Raw genomic sequence first — 8,864 nt, 5'->3', positions numbered from 1 at the left:
CAGCAACAAGGCTGCAGACAATTGTGCATCAGCGCACCTGGTTTTGACGAGAGGGAGGGCTATAAAAATCAGCGGACCCAGGGGACCTTCGCCAGAACGTAGCCAATCTCCCCTGAGTAAGTATCCCGTCTAGCACCCCTCCCTCGTTCTTCGCTCGCCTTCTTTATGTTTCTCCATCTTGATGTCCTCTGTGTCTTCCACAGCGTCTCCCAGAGCTTCTCTTGCCCTCCCCGATCCTCGACCACTGCTTGGACCCGGACATCGTTGCCTCTCTCCAGCCCCCGACTGCATGCCTCCCTACTGACTGTCTCCTCGATTCGACAAAAGATACATCCAACACGTACCAACAACATCCACATTGTTAATTCCACACATCGTCCGCATTCACGCACTGGTGGTAGCATACACACCCCAAACATTCATCAAAGGTTTGAATAAACCTAGTACACCGCACTTCTGCTTTGGTCTCGCCTCCTTCCCTTTGCCGAGTACACAACAATGGCTGCGATATTCAGGAGTAGTTTGGCGGCTAATCCAGCGACCTATTCGTCCATGTTGACAAAACAGAACCGTGTAAAATATTGTAAACATTATTTTTTTTGTCCACCGGGAAAAAGCTTTTTTTTCTTTTACACTTCTTTCTGGTACTTGCATTTATTGGAAAGCAAGTCGGAGTAAAAGTCTCGTCACATCTAAACAAACATTTTCTTGGAGCCATTGCTGCTCGTCTGGACCCGCCCCTGCTCACGCTGGGCGCGGCACACCCACGCAGCAACAAGGCTGCAGACAATTGTGCATCAGCGCACCTGGGTTTGACGAGAGGGAGAGGTATAAAAGCCAGCGGACCCAGGAGACCTTTGCCAAAACATAGCCAATCTCCCCTGAGTAAGCATCACGTCTGGCACCCCGCCCTCATTCCTTCCTCGCTCGCCTTCTTTGTGTTTCTCCTCGTTCCTGTCTTGATGTCCTTTGTGTCTTCCACAGCGTCCCTCCAGCCCCTGACTGCTTGCCTCCCTACTGACTGCCTCTTCGCCTTCCCCTAGATTCGACGAAAGATACATCCAACACGCAGCAACAACCTACTCTGGTAAAATCCACATTGTTAATTCCACACATCGTCCGCATTCACGCACTAGTGGTAGCATACAAACCCCACACATTCATCAAAGGTTTGAAAAAACCTCGTAAACAGCAGTTCTGTTTTGGTTTCGCCTCCTTCCCTATGCCGAGTTCACAACAACGGCTGCGATTTTTCAGCAGCAGTTTAGCGGCTAATCCACCGACATATTCGTCCATGTTGACAAAAACAATATCGTGTAAAATATCATCCGATTTTTTTCGTAACTAATTAGATTACCGTAGTAACTTGTATATCATCCATAAGTGCAGATTCTAACCATTGAAATACCTTGTATAGTTCAAGACTTATGGTCATTAGAAAACATGAGTGCACATCATAATGGCAGCTACACTTTCCGTCTTAAATATCTAAAAAAAATATTTGGGAATGTCCGGCGGGCCAGATGGAAAAGCTTAACGGGCCGCATGTAGCCCCCGGGCCTCAGTTTGCCCAGATCTGCTGTACGTTGTGCTCATAAACTCTTCTGATCTTCACAGCCTTCCTACAAGTTAAGTATTAAAATCACCACATAAAAACACTGATTTGTTTGGAATTTTGTCAAATAACTATTGATTTATTCGTGAACTGTTCTACACATGACCCAAGTTTTCTGTACCCACAAGCAACAAAATTATGTTTTGTTTTGCTTTGACTATTTCTACTGTGACCATAAGTAATATCATTAACAATAGTTGTCATAATGCTAGTTTACATTTACATTAATGCTTACTTACAGGGCTATGCCGCCTTTTTTGTTGCCTCTGTTTGCAACATACAATTCATGGCCTTTAATTTGAAATTCATTGAAATTTGTTTCCTTCAACCAAGTTTCTGTTGCTGTCGCATACGGCGCGAGGTCGGGTCGGGGTTTGTTCTCCCGGAATGCAGAACGGACAGCTCCAGACAACAGCGTAAGGTAGGAGATGATTTATGATGAATAAATCATCTCCTACCAGAACAAATTGTAAATAGCTGCAACATAACATACAAACCCCGATTCCATGTGAGTTGGGAAATTGTTTTAGATGTAAATATAAACAGAATACAATGATTGGCAAATCATTTTCAACCCATATTCAGTTGAATATGCTACAAAGACAACATATTTGATGTTCAAATAGATAAGCATTTTTTTTTTGCAACTAATCATTAACTTTCGCATTTGATTCCAGCAACACGTGACAATGAAGATGGGAAAGGCGGCAATAAATACTGATAAAGTTGAGGAATGCTCATCAAACACTTATTTGGAACATCCCACAGGTGTGCAGGCTAATTGGGAACAGGTGGGTGCCATGATTGGGTATAAAAACAGCTTCCCAAAGAATGCTCAGTCTTTCATTAGAAAGGATGGGGCGAGGTACACCCCTTTGTCCACAACTGCGTGAGCGAATAGTCAAACAGTTTAAGAACAACGTTTCTCAAAGTGCAATTGCAAGAAATTTAGGGATTTCAACATCTACGCTCCATAATATCATCAAAAGGTTCAGAGAAATCACTCCACCTAAGCGGCATGGCCAGAAACCAACATTGAATGACCATGACCTTCGATCCCTCTGTATCAAAAACCGACATCAATCTCTAAAGGATATCACCACATGGGCTCAGGAATACTTCAGAAAACCACTATCACTAAATACAATTGGTCGCTACATCTGTAAGTACAAGTTAAAGCTCTACTATGCAAAGCGAAAGCCATTTATCAACAACATCCAGAAACACCGCCGGCTTCTCTGGGCCCGAGATCATCTAAGATAGACTGATGCAAAGTGGAAAAGTGTTCTGTGGTCTGACGAGTCTACATTTCAAATTGTTTTTGGAAATATTCGACATTGTGTCATCCGGACCAAAGGGGAAGCGAACCATCCGGATTGTTGTAGGCGCAAAGTGTAAAAGGCAGTATGTGTGATGGTATGGGCGTGCAAATCATTGTATTCCGTATATTTATATCCACCACAATTTCCCAACTCATATGGAAAGGGGGTTTATAGTACCAATGCTACAGAAATATACAAAAGAAAAACGTGCCGATCGCACGGGAGGCTAAGGCGACAACTTAGCACAAGAATCCAGAACAGGAATATCGGAACGTAACAGTTGCGTATAGCAAACAATGAAGCCACACACCGATTGTGGCGAGCGACGTGAATAAATAGCTCTCTGATTAGTGCTCAACAGCAGGTGCACATGCCGAGCACTAATCAGAGGCAGGTGAAACCAATTTGCACCCATTGTAACCGACACAAACACCCAAAGTGCACAAAACAGGAACTAAGGGAGTCCAAAACTAACCGAACATAACTAAACAAAACATGATCCGCATCACGGATCATGACAGTTGCAGCATTTATTTTGATGCGTTTGCTAAGAGAGCCCAATTTATTTTTGTAAGATTGCAGTTTAAAGTCAATCATAGACAATACTTTGTCCATCACCTTACCTATTGAGGCGTTAAAATGAGCCTCAGCATAATATTTACATTCCTTCATGATAGGAATCAATAAGTGATTATCCAAATTATTTTCTGAGTCATTTCTTTTCATTTGTGTTTATTTTGGAGTCCGTCTTTACTTTTATTCATGTCTTTGTCCATTTCTGCTTTTTTCTCTCCCTTCAAGTGCAAGCTGCATCTTATTGGCACCTCTTCGATTTACACTTTTCTGCCTTTTTTTTAATCACCTTCACAGATCCAACTTGTTGTCAAATCCATATGTTCCCATTGATTTGTTCCAGTGACTTTGTTCCGCCTGACATGAAGTTTAAAAGGGAACTGAACTCTTTTTGCATTTTTGCCCATCAGTCACAAACAATCATTATGAGACACAAGAACACAAAACTTTTTTTTTTTTTTAAAGATGATAAAAAAATGCTTGTAAGATGATACATTTGTGTTTCATCTGACCAGAGAACATTCCTCCAGAAGGTCTTATCTTTGTCCATGTGATGTGAGATGAAACAAAAATTTTGTTATTTGGCCACAATACCCAGCAATATGTTTGGACGAGAAAAGGTGAGGCCTTTAATCCAAGGAACACAATGCATACCGTCAAGCATGGTGGTTGTAGTATTATGCTCAGGGCCTGTTTTGGTGCCAATGAAACTGGTGCTTTACAGAGAGTAAATGGGACAATGAAAAAGGAGGATTACCTCCAAATTCTTCAGGACAACCTAAAATCATCAGCCCGGAGGTTGGGTCTTGGGCGCAGTTGGGTGTTCCAACAGGACCCCCTGTTCAACCCCCAAACACATGTCAAAAGTGGCTAGAATTAAGGTTTTGGAATGGAAAAAAATCAAAGTTCTTTTCACTGGAACTAGGGGACCGAGCCCAACTCCTGAAAAACAACCCTACACCATAATTCCTCCTCCGCCAAATTTCACACTCGGCACAATGCAGTCCGAAAATGTAAAGCTCTCCTGGCAACCTCCGAACCCAGACTCGTCCATCGGATTGCCAGATGGAAAAGTGTGATACCTCAGTCCAGAGAACGCGTCTCCAGTGCTCTAGAGTCCAATGGCGACTTGCTTTACGACACCGCTGTGCATTGAATTAGGTGATGTATGGCTTGGATGCAGCTGGAAAGCCATTCCATAAAGCTCTCTGGAACTGTACCTGGGCAGAAATAAGTGGTTCATAAAGAAAAACAAAACAAAAGGTGCGTCGAAGGAAATGGCTCTTAAAAATATAACTTTTATCATCTTGTGAGCACAATCGGACCTCGCTCGTGTCTGCAGCAATCACTTTGCAAAACGTTTGTTTTATCATTTGCCCTGTTTGAGAAACTTTCAGTGATGCAATTATGTGATTTTCCCCTCCTGGTGTCAGTCTGCCGTCATCTCCCTTGCAAACCATAACACCTGGTTGTGCAAATAAATGCCATGTTAAGTCCTACTTGTAAATATTGTTATTTTTGGTCCAATCCGCCGTCTTTTCATCCTTGATTTTCACAACAGAAACTAAAAACTTAGTTGTTGTTGTTCTAGAAAGCCAAGTGCTTTATTTGACACGGTTGACCACATTATAACGTCTGGTGCTATTTGCTAGCATCAAGAAAATATCCTTAATAGTATTAATAAACTAAATGAATAAATCTCTGGTAGGCTTAACAACATGGAATGCAGGGGTCTCAAACACGCGGCCCGCGAGGCGTTGTTTTGCGGCCCGCACCTTAATGTAAACATTTTATGTTGGTGCGGCCCGTGAGTTTTATATGAATGCCGCATTAAAGCGTCATACTTGTTTACTCTCGATTATTCCGCGAGTCTCCCAAATTTTAGTGCGCCTCCAGGGGTAATCATTCTCCCGAATTTCACCCAACACCAATATTAAGGAGGCATCGTGGAGGCACTGCTTTTAGTGTCCTCTACAACCTGTAAAAATAGCGTGATGGCCCAGCCACATGTTGTATTTAACTTTTGTAGACGCAGTAAGCGGCTTCAAGACATAGTTGATCAACATGTCACACTGAGGGTGGCATTATAAACAACTTTAACACAGTTACAAATATGCGCCACACTGTGAACCCACACCAAACAAGAATGACAAACACATTCGGGCTACAATATACACCCCCGCCCTCTATTGTAGCCCAAAAGAGTTATGGCTGCATAGGATTCTGGGTATTTGTTCTGTTGTGTTTATGTTGTGTTACGGTGCGGATATTATCCCAACATGTGTTTGTCAATTTTGTTTGGTGTGGGTTCACAGTGTGGCGCACATTTGTAACAGGGTTAAAGTTGTTTATACGGTAACCCTCAGTGTGACCTGTACGGCTGTTGACAAAGTATGTCTTGCAGTCACTTCCGTGGGTCTGCAGAAGCCTCATACAATATGTGACTAGGCCGGCAAGCTGTTTTTATGGTGGAAAAGCGGACGGGACTTCAGGTTGTAGAGGACGCTAAAGGTAGTGCCAGTACGTCACGCCCCCGGGTGAAAACCGGGAGAATGGTCGCCCCGTGAGATTGTCGGGAGGGGCACTGATATTCGGGTGTTTCCCGGAAAGATCGCGAGAGTTGGCAAGTATGTTGCAAGGGCGGGAAAGCCATTCAAAGAAGGTGAATTCATTAAAAAGTGCATGTTAGATTTTTTTAAAGAAATCTTTACTTGCTGCCCAGCCTCACCCAGTTTTTGCATCCAGTGGCCCCCGGGTAAATAGAGTTTGAGACCCCTGGTGTAATGAATCTTGATTATGCTTGCAAACATTTATAGTTATATAATGACTAGGCCTGGGCAACGATTAAACATTTTAATCAAAGTTAGTCGCACTATTTGTCCGATTAATCGCGATTAACTACATTTTATACGCAAAGCCCAATAATGAATTCAAAAGTAGTGTGTAGTGCACCTTTATTGGAATATTCTCCCACATGAACAAAAGCGCCCAAACATTTGTTGTGCAAACACAATTTAAATCAGTCCTTGTTAAACAGTAGCAGTTAAATAGCATGTTTTATGAAAATCAACTCCAAAAATGTAAATACAAACATTTAAGCTTATTTCCACTGCCAGGGTATTTAAGTTATCCTGTTTGTTATGGAAAATAAATATAATCTACATACAAATCTCTGAGCCACAATCATAACATCCGAACAGGCAATTTCTGAGGTAACAGCAGAAAAAATTTTTTTTATCAGGGATTTTAAAAATCTATATTATAGGTAGTGGGCTGTTTTAGGGAATTTTTGATCAAATTATCCGTAGTAGCAATATTAATAATGTTGTGTTTATTCTGCGTAGTGCACTTAAAATAATTATGACCATATCTAGGAATTGATATGACGGGACTTTTCTGATTGTTTGCTTGGTGCTTTGATAAACTGAACGCATATACATGGTACTATATTGTGATGTTATGAGCCAGGGAATAAAAAGAACTACACTACCCAGCATGCAACAGGAGTGACGAGCATGTTGTGTCGCCATGACGGCATCTTGTATGTTGTGATATGCACGCTTTGAAAGTAAACGTTAAGAACTCAGCCAACACTCCTCGTCTGCATTATTCGTAAATAGACAGACAACACATATACTCCGCTGCTTCACAGGCCGCTGGATGTAGCTGGCAAAGTATTCCCATGCTAGCTAGCACGCGTCATTCAGTCCAAAACGGCCCGATCTATCCACATCCAGAATTGTCTGGCGGTCGTAAGTGATCCCGGAGTGACCACGCTGTAAACCAGCCATGACATTTGCAGAATTGTCCGGTATTTTTGCCAAATGTTCCATCTTTACCAAGAGCCCCTCGACGCCGGGCGACGCCATCTCGTTAAGAAAAGGCGTTAACAAAATAAAAGCATGTAAATAACATACGCAAATGTGCGATAAAATAATTGTCGGCGTTAATAGATTGATGAGTTAACTCGTAATTAACGCATTCATTTGCCCACCCCTAATAATGACACAAAATATCAACTTCAAAACATAAAAACAACCGCGGACATGAATTGTAGATGACAGACTACTATTTTGGAGCAGGAAATCAACTGCAAAGAATTTGCATTAGCGCCACAATCACAGCAGCACAGCACTCGTTATGTCAATCAATAGCCCGTTCGGGCTCCAGTACTCTGGAATGCCCTCCCGGTAACAGTTCGAGATGCTACCTCAGTAGAAGCATTTAAGTCTCACCTTAAAACTCATCTGTATACTCTAGCCTTTAAATAGACCTCCTTTTTAGACCAGTTGATCTGCCGCTTCTTTTCTTTCTCCTATGTCCCCCCCCCTCCCTTGTGGAGGGGGTCCGGTCCGATAACCATGGATGAAGTACTGGCTGTCCAGAGTCGAGACCCAGGATGGACCGCTCGTCGGGACCCAGGATGGACCGCTCGCCTGTATCGGTTGGGGACGTCTCTACGCTGCTGATCCGCTTGAGATGGTTTCCTGTGGACGGGACTCTCGCTGCTGTCTTGGATCCGCTTGAACTGAACTCTCGCGGCTGTGTTGGAGCCACTATGGATTGAACTTTCAATCAATCAATCAATGTTTACTTATATAGCCCTAAATCACTAGTGTCTCAAAGGGCTGCACAAACCACTACGACATCCTCGGTAGGCCCACATAAGGGCAAGGAAAACTCACACCCAGTGGGACATCGGTGACAATAATGACCCAGTGGGACGTCGGTGACAATGATGACTATGAGAACATGCTACTGTGAAAGATCAATCCATTATGGATCCAACACAGTCGCGAGAGTCCAGTCCAAAGCGGATCCAACACAGCAGCGAGAGTCCCGTTCACAGCGGAGCCAGCAGGAAACCATCCCAAGCGGAGGCTGATCAGCAGCGCAGAGATGTCCCCAGCCGATACACAGGCGAGCAGTACATGGCCACCGGATCGGACCGGACTCCCTCCACAAAGGAGAGTGGGACATAGAAGAAAAAGAAAAGAAACGGCAGATCAACTGGTCTAAAAAGGGAGTCTATTTAAAGGCTAGAGTATACAAATGAGTTTCACAGTATCATGTTAGACCCGCTCGACATCCATTGCTTTCGGTCCCCTAGAGAGGGGGGGTTGCCCACATCTGAGGTCCTCTCCAAGGTTTCTCATAGTCAGCATTGTCACTGGCGTCCCACTGGATGTGAATTCTCCCTGCCCACTGGGTGTGAGTATTCCTTGCCCTTTTGTGGGTTCTTCCGAGGATGTTGTAGTCGTAATGATTTGCGCAGTCCTTTGAGACATTTGTGATTTGGGGCTATATAAATAAACATTGATTGATTGATTGAATAATAAACCCAATTTTGTTTT

Source organism: Nerophis ophidion, linkage group LG27 (genome assembly GCF_033978795.1).
Source record: "Nerophis ophidion isolate RoL-2023_Sa linkage group LG27, RoL_Noph_v1.0, whole genome shotgun sequence".
NCBI lineage: Eukaryota > Metazoa > Chordata > Actinopteri > Syngnathiformes > Syngnathidae > Nerophis > Nerophis ophidion.
This window is presented reverse-complemented; position numbering follows the sequence as displayed.